Genomic DNA, 12,279 nt, shown 5'->3' with positions numbered 1-12,279 from the left:
CTGTAGCAAGAGTGTAGGCGAACCCCTGAAACATTGGTGTACCAAGAGTATAGGCGAACACCTGAAAAAGTTGGTTACCAAGAGTTTAGGCGAAGGCAGGAAAAATTAGTTAGATAACAGTATAGGCAAGGGCCTGAAAAATTGGTGTACCAAGAGTACAAGTGTACCCCTGAAAAATTGCTCAACTGCACGGGCAGGTGAAACCCATAAACATTTTTTAAAGATACATATCGCTGTTGCTTAATTTGTAACAGAGCCTGGAGGCAGCACTGTGAAAAAATTAGTTTCTGTTAAAGTATAAATACTTTTGAAAATTTGAAAAATTGTAAAAAACTTTTAAACAGAGCCTTTTGGGCCACAGAAAAATTGGCAGTTCAGCGTGATGACATGCTGTTTTAGGAGGAGGAGGATTAATAATATCCGAGAGTGATTGACAAAGCTAATTCCCCCTTTTTTGCGGTGATAGGGGATGCATTTTTCTCCTGTTGCAGCGAAAAGAATCATTAGGTTCCGCTGCTTTCTGCCGGTGGAGAAGAGAAGTCTGGGAAAATCCAGCCTTTGTTCATCTTTAAAAGTGTAAGCATGTCGGCACTGGCAGTTGACAGGCGGGTATGCTTATCCGTGAGGATTCCCCCAGCTGCACTAAACACTGTTACCATGCAGCAGTGGCCGGGGCCGCAGGTGGTTGGTCGGCGCGGTGCGCGCGCTCGTGGCTCCGGGCGGCGGCATGTGTGCGGGTGTCTGTGAGTGCAGCTCTGTGCACGAGTCCCTGTTATGAGATTCTGCTGAGGGGTCGCCTCCCCTCTCCGCCCCTGGGCGGAGGCTTCTGTTTATAAGGCTGGCAGTGAGGTCCATTCACTGCCAGTTATTCGTTTCTGTTCAGTGTGCTAGCATCCTGCCTCTGTCAGTCTCCTGTGTCTCAGCTTTGCTTTATCTGCCAGGTTATCCATCTGCCTCGGTCTGCTATATTTTCTGTTAGTTTATTCATCTGCCCTTCCTGTCGGTATCCTACCCTGTTCCATCTTGGTACGCCAGCGACCCTCCTCGGTCCCTAGCAAGTGTAGGGACTGCCGCCCAGTTGCCCGCCTGGGGTTAGCCAGGAGTGGAGGCAAGTAGGCAGGGACAGGGGTTGTGGGTAAGTTCTAGGGCAACCCGGGCTGGCGTATCTTCGGGTAGGATACCGTAACAAACACCTTCTCTGACAAGACGCTAGAGGCAGGGCAGGCCAGCACCTCCAGGGCATACAGCAAAAGCTCGTGCCACGTGTCCAGCTTTGACACCCAATAGTTGTATGGAGCAGAGGCCATACCCTCACCATCTTTTTACAGTGCTCCCTACGACGCAGCCTTGACTGGGGAGTGGTGAAACAGTCTTGCTGGGGAGCCATAAAGCTGGCAAAGGCCTTGGAGAGTGTTCCCCTGCCTGTGCTGGACATGCTGCCTGATCCCTGTGCCTCCACTGCTACTTGGCCCTTGGAACTGCGTCTTCTGCCACTAGCGCTGTCAGATGGGAACTTTAGCATCACTTTTTCCACCAGGGCCCTGTGGTATTGCATCATTCTTGTACCCCTTTCCTATTCGGGAATGAGATTGGAAAGCTTCTCCTTATACTGTGGGTCAAGAAGGGTGTACACCCGTTATCTGTGTTGGCCAGAATGCATCTAACGCGAGGGTCACGGGAAAGGCAGCCTAACATGAAGTCAGCCATGTGTGCCAGGGTCCCAGTACACAACACATTGCTGTCCTCACTAGGAGGATAACTTTTAGAATCCTCCTCCTCCTCCCCTTCAGCCCATACACGCTGAACAGATGAGAGGCAAGCAGCATGGGTACCCTCTGCAGTGTGGCCAGCTGTCTCTTCCACCTCCTCCTCCCCTTCCCCTCCTCCAAAACGCGCTGAGATATAGACATGAGGGTAGTCTGGCTATCAAGTGACATACTGTCATCCCCCGTCTCCTGTTCCAACTTCTCCTGCTCCTGCCCTGGCTGACCCGCACCCCACAGGCAAACAGATCTAAACATTAACCCTTTTTGGATCCACTAATTGCTTGTATGTTTTAAACACCAGCTGAACTGACGAAGGGGTTATCCCCGAAACGCGTTTTCATAAGCTGATCACGTACTTTATTAAATAAAAGTTTCCCAAACCTTTGTTCACTTCCTATTTGCTTTAACCTGGAGTGTTGTGCCTTCTCCACTGCCAGTTTTTTAGTTCTATTCTCTCACTCTATCACGTCCACCCAGGTGGTGCGTCATCTGGTCAGACAGCACCTCCACTATTGAAGTTACCACTTCACTCTCTTCACCACTTTTACAGTATCATTTCTCACAACAAACACAACTGTGCGATTTTTGCTCCACCACTCTTTTTCCTCCTAATACAGAAAATATTAGAGTACTATTTAGCGGTGAGACCTCTATCTAATGCACTGCAGACATAGAACGATATAACTGAAATAGTTTGCAGTGGCCCAGAAAATATTAGAGTACTGTTTAGCGGTGAGATCTCTGTCTAATGCACTACAGACATAGAACAATATAACTAAAATAGTTGGCAGTGGCCTAGGAAATATTACAGTACTGTTTAGCGGTGAGACCTCTATCTAATGCACTACAGACATAGAACGATATAACTGAAATAGTTTGCAGTGGCCCAGAAAATATTAGAGTACTGTTTAGCGTTGAGATCTCTGTCTAATGCAATGCAGACATAGAACAATATAACTGAAAGGCTTTGCAGGGGCCTAGGAAATAGTACAGTACTGTTTAGCGGTGAGACCTCTGTCTAATGCACTGCAGACATAGAACGATATAACTGAAATACTTTGCAATAGCCTAGGAAATTTTAGAGTGCAGTTTCACGATGAGACTTTGTTGTAAGGCACTGCAGGCTGAGAACGCTATAACTGCAAGGCTGGGAACAGACCTAGATGTGTAATACAAAAGTTGGTGCACTACTGCTCCCAGCCAGCCATAACTATAATGCACACGGTCAGATGTAGCCCTAAGAAGGACCGTTGGGGTTCTTGCACAGAGGATCAGGAGTCCTGTAAAACTTTCCCTATATAAGCAGCTCTGTCCCTAAACTCTGCGTAATACACTGCAGACTGAGAACGCTATAGCTGAAATGGCCTGCACAACCCGAGATGCTTAAAAAAAAATTGGTGCACTACTGCTTCCAGCCAGCCACAACTATAATGCATACGATGAGGAGTAGCCCTAAGAAGGACCTTTGGGGTTCTTGAAGACAGGATCCTACGCTAAAACTATCCCTGTATAAGCAGCAGCACTTTCCCTAACCTCTGCCAGCATGCGTCTGAGGCGAGCCGCAGGCAGGACCACGTGATCGGCCCAGCCACTTACTGCTGTTGGCGAGCAGAGGGCTGGCACATCACATCAGGAAGTAGTAATACCTTTCCCGCATGTTTATTGGCTAGAAAATGGCGCTAAACATGCGGGGAAGGAAATGCAATTGACTCGAGTACCGCAAGGTATTCGTCTCGAGTAACGAGCATCTCGATTACCCTAATACTCGAACGAGCATCAAGCTCGGACGAGTGTGCTCGCTCATCTCTAGTCACTAGCAAAAAAAACTAAAAGAAATGCATGTGGGTAATAAAGCAAGGCAACTCTCGACCCTTTAAAGGGGTTCTGACATGAAAAAAAAAAATTGTACTCACCTTGCCTGGCCTGGCCCGATCGACAGGCATGTCCCCTCCAGCCGGCATCTTCTTCTGTGCCTTTAAAGCAGAGCAGGAGCGGTCAAAAAGACCGCTTCCTGCTCTGGTCCGTCCGTCAGGCACTTCCGAGGTCAACGGACGGACCGCCACAGCAAGCACGTCACAAGCAGTGCTTGCTGTGGGCAGCCCGTCCGTCCGGCTGAACTCCGGAGTGCTGAGCATGCGCAGTGGAGACGCGGCCCGTCCTGACTCCTGTCAGAGGGCACCTCTCCACTGCGCATGCGCGCGATCCCGGAGCGGCGCGGCTGCTGGAGGAAGAAGACTGCCTGCCGGGAGGCATACTAGCACTTTCTGCTTAGGTTAAGCAGCGCTGCTGATTAGAGCCACCTGATTGGCTCTTCGGCACCACGTGACTGCACAGCGTGCACCAATCAGGTGGCTCTAGTCAGGCTGCTTAACCTAAGCAGAAAGTGCTAATAATGCTGCCGGGAGATGACCCCCCGATGTCAACAACAACAGAAGACAAGGTAAGTATAAGATTTTTATGCTTTAGCAGCCATTAACCCATGGGTTCCCTGGGTCCATTAGGCAGACCAGGGACCAAGGGCTGCTAAAGCATAAAAAAATTATTTGTGTCAGAACCCCTTTAAGCCTTGTATCACTGAAAGGAAAATATAAAAACAGACAATCACAGAAAATGGTCATATACTTACTGATACAGGAGGGCAGATATCTGCACCACCTTAACATGCAAGCAGCCAATATGCCAAATGAGGGAGTCAAATACACCTGTGGAGGACACCGATGTGACAGCCAATCACACAACCTCCTAATATAGAGGAGGGTGGCTGCTTAGTGTATACTCCTACACAGAGTAGTAAATACAGAGTGTCAGACCTTCTGATACATGTAGTGCACGATGCAGGCTAGCAACCTATTAGTGACACCATATCAGTTCGACAGGCTGCCCTGCACATAAAAGGTGAGCCAGATTGGTACTGGCAATAAGCTTTGGAGCAACCGTAGGCTAGTGTAAGGGTCTGATGTGGATGTGCCGCTCCGCCTCGCCCAGCACATGCTTCTGTTTGTGGTTTTAGAGGCTTCTCTAAACAGCCTATTGGCCAAAGGCGTAGCCACAGAAAACAGAGGAGCATGGGCCTTTAATGCAAATGGAAAAAATACCTTAGCCCCAAATCTTTACACCATGTTGACTCTGCAAACAAAACTATTCTGACTCCCAGAACTGTATCCTGTTTTGGAGAAACATAGTTTTGGCCCACTGCTAAACATTGCCCCAAGTTTATAATTGTTAAACAAAGCCAAAAAATAAAATCCTCATTAATGACAGTAAGGAGACAACCAATTCAAATGTCAAGCAAGTCATTTTTATTTTAACAGAATGTAAAGAAAAGAGACCATAACAAAGATCACAGGCCATGGCCCACATAATTCAAAATTAGAATATTATACAAAAAAAAGCCTAGTGGCCAGCATTTGTAATTTTAAACTTAAAGGCGACAGTAAGTATACAAATGTGTAAAGATGCCTTGTGGCAGATCCCAGCTGCCCTTGTCAGCCCACCTCGCATTTGAAATGGTCACGGATGGACCACCAGGCTGCCTTCAGGAATTTGGCTATGGCTGTGAAAAAACATAACAAAATAAAAAATAAAGTCAATAATAGGCAGAAAAGTACAACTCAATACAATAGTGTGTAAAAATAACATGACCCACAAAAGAAAGTCCTATAAAGGGGGGCAAGGTAGACTGAAATGGCATGCAGGTGTAAGAGCCTAGTAGGCCCCCCAAAAAACAGGGTACAGGAGCTAGGCCTACATACAGGGCAACCCGAGTGCACATATAAAGAGGGCCAAATACAGCCACACAGACACAATGGAAAAAGAGCTGATTTGTAGATATAATGATATCACATTAGCACAAACGTAGTGGGAACATGGCCAAACACCTTATCCCAAAAAACTCACCATTTGAACGCTATGTATTGGGACTAAAAGTTTGCCAGTGCCACCTGTATGCCATTTGGCACACCTCCTCCCACAACTGTGCCTTCTGTACGCGTTTTTATAGGTTTTTCTTAAATTGTATCTGTCCACATCCAAAATCAGATAAAGGCCTTAGTCAGATGGGCGTTTTTTCACGCGATTTGCGGATCGCATGACGGATGCGCATACGCAAATCGCGTGACCGGTGCCCGAAAATCGCCCGAAAATCTGCTCCTAGCCGCGTTTCATTAGAAACGGGCTGGAGCTGTCCAGCGCATTGCATTCAATGGAGTCGGCAACACAGCTGGCTCCATTGAAAGCAACGCGCTGCGGGCAAGTGTGGGATGAATTGTCGGGAAGGGCTTAAATATATAAACCCTTCCCTGCAATTCATCCAGAAAAGTGTTAAAATAAAAAAAATATATATACTCACCTGCTCCCGGCAGCCGGAGTTCCGCGCGGCCGGCCTGCAGTGGGTGTGTAGGGGGTGTGAGTCAGACCTGCCCCCTGATTGGCTCAGCGCTGAGCCAATCAGAGGCAGGTCTCACTCACACCCCCTTCACACCCACTGCAGGCCGGCCGCGCGGAACTCCGGCTGCCGGGAGCAGATGAGTATATATATATTTTTTATTTTAACACTTTTCTGGATGAATTGCAGGGAAGGGCTTATATATTTAAGCCCTTCCCGACAATTCATCCCGCGCACGCCGGCAGCCCATTGCTTTCAATGGAGCCGGCTGTATTGCCGGCTCCATTGAATTCAATGGGCAAACATTGTTCTTCTCTGCCACAGCTGTTACAGCTGTGGCAGAGAAGAATGATTTGTCTTCTATATGTTCTCAATGGGGTCGGCGCTGCTGCCGCCGGCCCCATTGAGCACATATAGAGAAGAGAACAGGAATCGCAGATCGCAGATAGGTGCGATCTGCGATTTCTGTTCTATAATTTATCGGACGAGCGCATAAAAAGCGATCATGTGTCCGATACCATTGCAAAGCAATGGTTTTAAAAAAATCGCCGGACGCATGCACATGCGCAAATCGCGCGAAAAAACGCCCGTCTGACTAAGGCCAAAGAAAGAGAGTGCCTGAATAGACTGAATAGACACTTTAATAAGTTTACCCCTCTGTGTAAAATCAGAAGTACTTAGAAAAATCTTTTACCCATACAGATATTCAGAAATGTTTATGATACACAAACATCCAGGCGTGACTTCTAAATGCACAAGTAAAAAATATTATTGAGGCTATTTGATTAGTACCAAATATTTCAGATCCATAATTCCTTTCTCAATGATATAATGTATCTTACAAGCACAAATGAGAGGTCTGTGTTATGTTGAAGCCTGAGTCTCCATAAATGCTGATGATTTGAGGGTTACCTTATGAAACTAAAATCATGGTTTTGAAAAAGTCTAGAGATTACAAAGTACTGAAGGAAAACCTGTTGTGTTCTTGATGTGTTCTTCCATTTTTTGTCTTCTAGCCATGTTGTTTGATTAACTTATTAATTAATTTATCTGTCATAAAAGTATATTTGGCGCAAAACTTCACATAAGTGCATTTTTAACACCTTAATGACCTAACTAATTTTAGTCTTAGGAACTAGTATATTGTTTTCCCTTTTGTGTTTCAGCGGTCATAACTTTTTTATTTTTCATCAATGTAGCTGTATGAGACCATCTATTTTTCAGGATGAGTTCTAATGTTTATAGGAACAAATTTTGGGTACATATAATATATTGAATAACTTTTATTAATTTTATTTTTTGCTGCAGGACAATCAAAGAAAGCAATTTCACAATTGTTTTTTGGGATTTATTTTATGGTGTTCACAATGTGGTATAAGTGCTATGTTAACTTTATTCTATGGGTCATTACGATTATGACAAAACATATTTATAAAGGCTTTAATATGTTTTACTACTCTTGCACAATGTACACCCTTTTTTTACAAAAAGACTTTGTGTGGCGCTACATTCCAAGACCAAAGGATAATAAATTTTCTGTATAAAGAGCAGTATGAGGGCTAAATTTCTGCAATAATAGACTGGTTGCATACTTTGATATCTTTTGATTCAGATCAAAAAGATTTTTGTCCTGCATTACTATGGTTAGTCCTAGAAGATTTTTTTCACTATTTGGTGACAAATGTTATGTTCAAAAGAAAGGAACTGCGATGAGCTCTAATGTGACCCCCTTTCATATTCAAATTAATTCATGATTTGCTTTGAGGAGGATTTAATATATTCTCACACACTCTTTATTCAGTTTTCAATTGCTTTTTATGAGATTTATGATATTTTTTGCATATGGGGTGGCCCTGAGTCTGCCATTCTTGAGTTCCATCAGTTTATTGATATCATTTTTTCCGGAGTTAAAATTTACCATCCAGTTTAGTACACATTGTGTTAATTTTTTAGGCATGCAAATTACTGTTGCTAATGGGGCATTTAATATCGACTTGTTTGTTAGTCTTGTGGCCGCAACAGTCTGCTGTATTTTACAAGCTCACACCTGAAGTCCTTAAAAAACTCTCTGCTTTGGTGCAGGAGCATTATTTGGTAGATGGACATCTGTTAACAGTCACAGATACAACCAGATTAATGCTATGGGAAATGCCTAAAAATCTGGTATAAGGTGCAAATCTTTGAAAAGAGGTAGTGATGAAAGCATAAATAATATTTTTGATTGGATAAATGTTTAGAGAAGAAAAACTCAATTTGAGGCACAACCTCTTCTTTAGTGGAGCTAGGATAGAACACAACTGCTTTTGTTTGTATTCTTAGTTCTTTGTATTCTTTGCCAACATAGTGGAACACCACCAGTGGGAGATTCAGTGGTGTAAGAGTTTCTCCATGCGATAAGTACTGGATCCATTGTGTAAAAACTAGGTTGTCTATGGGTATGACAGCCCATGATATAGATGCCCAGAGAGTTGTACCTTGTGCCAGACTTTTAGCCATTTCCAATAGGTTGCATGACCTGTTTAATACAGGTTCAGACCAACTGGCAGCACCTCCCCACATGCACATTCATCACAAATAAATCAGGGGCATCTGTCCCTAGCTGAAGAAACACCACCACAGGGTTGCTTCAGCCCTTCCCTGAAAATCATCCCTAGCTTGTGTAAAAATAAGAAAACATATATACTCACCTCTCCGCTGCTGTCAGGACTTGGCGCGTCTAGCCACTTGTCTGCCGGCACTGCTCTGAAGCTCTTTCAGCGGGCAGGAATTTAAAATTCCCGCCTCCTGAAAGGGGTGTGTCTGATTGGCTGAGCACTCAGCCAATCACAGGCAGTGCTCAGCCATTCATTGAATGACAGCTAAGCGCTGCCAGTAATTGGTCACAGTGCTCAGCCAATCACAGGCAATGCTCAGCCATTCATTGAATTCATTTAAATCTCTGCCTGCTGAAAGAGCTTCAGTACAGTGTAGGGAAGCAAAGCGGCTAGACGTGCAGAGCTCTGACAGCTCTGGAGAGGTGAGTATATATATTTTTTATTTTTTTACATAAGCTAGAGATGATTTTCAGGGAAAGGTTTATATTTAAAGCCCTTCCCATAAAATCACATTGCTTTCAATGGGGCTTCCACTGCTGCTGGCAGCCCCATTGTAAGCAATGAGAGAACATTGCAGGCCTCTGCCACAGCTGTCACACCTGTGATGGCTATGACAGGGGATTCTTTACTCCCCGCAGGGAGTGCCATCATTACTGAACATTGTGACAGTGCTGTCACAGTGTTCAGTGATGAGGGGACTCCCGGTAGGGAATATTTACATGCAGAACAGACCTATGCAGTGCACACATGTCCTATCTTTTGCAGGTGCACGAATTTGCACGTCTGTAAAACATGGATATGTGAACATACCATAGGAAAACAATGGTCCTAATAGACGCGTGGTTTTGTGCGCACATAGGTGCGTGCAAAACAACACTCATGTGAATGAGGCCTTATTGAAGAAAACAAAAATGTCAGGTTGTGCAGCAGTTAGCAAAACAGGCTTCCAATAGGTACATAAGAGGAACATAGTGCTCAACAATATTACACCTTTTTTTAAATAATTCTTTCTTTCTCTAAATTATTTTGAAATACATAACAAAACAAACTTGAGGGCTTACAGCCCAAGTCCAGAACATAGACTCGGTAAACATATCACAATGTTTAAACAAACATGTATTTAGAAGAGCGTATACATATGAAATAAATGCATGTATATACAGAAAAGAAATGGATAGGTATTAAAAGTAAGGTATCCACCACTTCCTAATGTAATGTAACGAGGGGGGGCGGGGTGAGGGGAGGAAGTGACTAAAGGAAACAGGTTAAACAACACAAAATAGTGTGCCATATTATCCATTGTAGCCTACAGGCTAGCAACATACCCACATTAATGAAACAGTATGGAAAATTATGAGGGGTTCTTGGCAAGATATTTTGTCCAGGGTGCCTAAGGCGAAAATGTGGAAGTTTGAGTATCCTATCTGTAGGAATATAATTCCTCCTGAGGGCTCAGACAGACGAGTGAAAATCCGTGCGTATTCCCGCGCGGAAAAAATTTCATTCAAAGAACGTGCATCCAATGATTTCATTTTTTTAGAAATTGCCAAGCAACGTGCAAGAAAAAGGTTAGTGATAAGAATTGAGTAAAAAGATGGAAGTTTATTTATTTGAAAAAGACTGACCTTAGTAGTTAAAACGTTGCAGGAGTTGCAAAGGCTATGTGATTCTCAATAAAGAAATCTGCACTAACAGCAGAGGATGTGAGTATCTTTTCAAAAAGACTTATTGCACCTTCTAGTTGCTGCTTCAGTTTTTATATTTTGGGAGTTTATTTGTAGACAAAAAACAAATAGGCCAGTATTGGGTTTGAGGCCTCAAAGTTATGTGTTACAGAATAAATAAAACAAAAATCATATTCCTAAGGCTGGGTTCACACAAGCGTGTTACATACGCACGCACAAAAACATGCTTGTATTTCCAACAATGCATTCCCTATGGTGTGTGCACATGTCTGTACTTTGCAGGTGCGTGCCTGCAAAGATAGGACATGCGTGCACCATAGGGAATGCACGCATTGTTTTCAATGGAGCCGCAGCTGCTGCCGGCGGCTCCATTGAAAACAATGGTCTGCCGGCACTCCTGCATTCTTTTTTAAGGAAGGGCTTTACATATAAGCTCTTCCCTGAAAAAGAAAAATTTCAGTGTAAAAAAAATGCAGGCATTCTCTTCAATGGAGCCGCTGCTGCTGCTGCCGGTGGCTCCATTGAAGACAACGGTCTGCTGGCACACTTGAATTGTTTTTCAGGGAAGAGCTTAGCATATAAGCTCTTCCCTGAAAAAGAAAAATTTTTGTGTAAAAAATAAAAATTTCTTACCTGTCCGCCGCTGCTGTGTCCCCCACGGGGATCAAGAACACATCTACCGCATGTGGCAGATGTTTCCTTCTTCCCCACTAGTTAAAAGAATTCCCTGCTGTTACATCTGCCACATCTGTGGCAGATACAGCAGAGGAATTCTTCAATTCTCTACCACAGCTGTCACACATGTCAGTTGCGTTAGAGGATTCTGCTGTCGGCAATTGATTTCAGGGAAGGGCTTTAAATATAAACCCTTCCCTAAAAATCAAGTAAAAGTGGTTTAAAAAACAAAAAAAATAGATACTCACCTCCCTTCAGCTGCCAGCCATGTCTTCTCCTGCTGTCCCCTGCACTGTGGTGCTGATCTATCAGCAGGCGGGGATTTTAAATCCCCTCCTGCTGAAAAAGCTAAATGTGATTCGCTGAGGTGCTCAGCCAATTACAGGCAACTCTCCCTGAATGAATGATGGGTGAAAGCTGCCTATGATTAGCTGAGCACCTCAGCCAATCACATTCAGCTCTTTCAGTAGGCGGGAATTATAAAAATTTCCGCCTGCTGATAGATCAGCACCACAGTACAGGGGACTGCAGGAGAAGACGCGGCTGTGCGCCGGCATCTGAAGTAAGGAGAGTATCCTTTTTTTTTTGTTTTTTAAACCACTTTTACTTGATTTTCAGGGGAGGGCTTATATTCAAAGCCCTTCCCTGAAATCAATTGCCGTCAGCAGAATCCTCTACCGCAGCTGACATATGTAACAGCTGCAGTAAAGAATTAAAGAATTCCTCTGCTGCATCTGCCACAGATGTGGAAGATGTGGCAGCAGGGGATTCTCGTAACTAGCGGGGAAGAAGGAAACAATTTTTTTTTACACTACTTTTAATTGGCTTTTTAGGGAAGGGCTTATGAAGCCTTTCCCTGAAAAGCCATTCTCGGCTGCCGGGGCTCAGCGGCCACTTCTGCCGCTGTCCCTGGCTGTGCATTGCTGTTTTGAGCTATCAGCAGCTGGGGATTTAAAATCCCCGCCTGCTGGTAGCTCTGATTGTGATTGGCTTAAAGCACTTCAGCCAATCACAATCAGAGCTACCAGCAGGTGGGAATTTTAAATCCACGGCTGCTGATAGCTCAGAACTACAGAGCCAGGGACAGCGGCAGAATTTTTTTTTTAATACACTATTTTAAAAGGCTTTTCAGGGTCCCTGAAAAGCCATTGACAGCTGCCGCGGCTCAGCCGCGG

The sequence above is a fragment of the Eleutherodactylus coqui genome, chromosome 3 (assembly GCF_035609145.1).
Source record: "Eleutherodactylus coqui strain aEleCoq1 chromosome 3, aEleCoq1.hap1, whole genome shotgun sequence".
Lineage (NCBI taxonomy): Eukaryota > Metazoa > Chordata > Amphibia > Anura > Eleutherodactylidae > Eleutherodactylus > Eleutherodactylus coqui.
The sequence above is the reverse complement of the archived record's forward strand: the minus strand, read 5'-3'. Positions refer to the sequence as shown.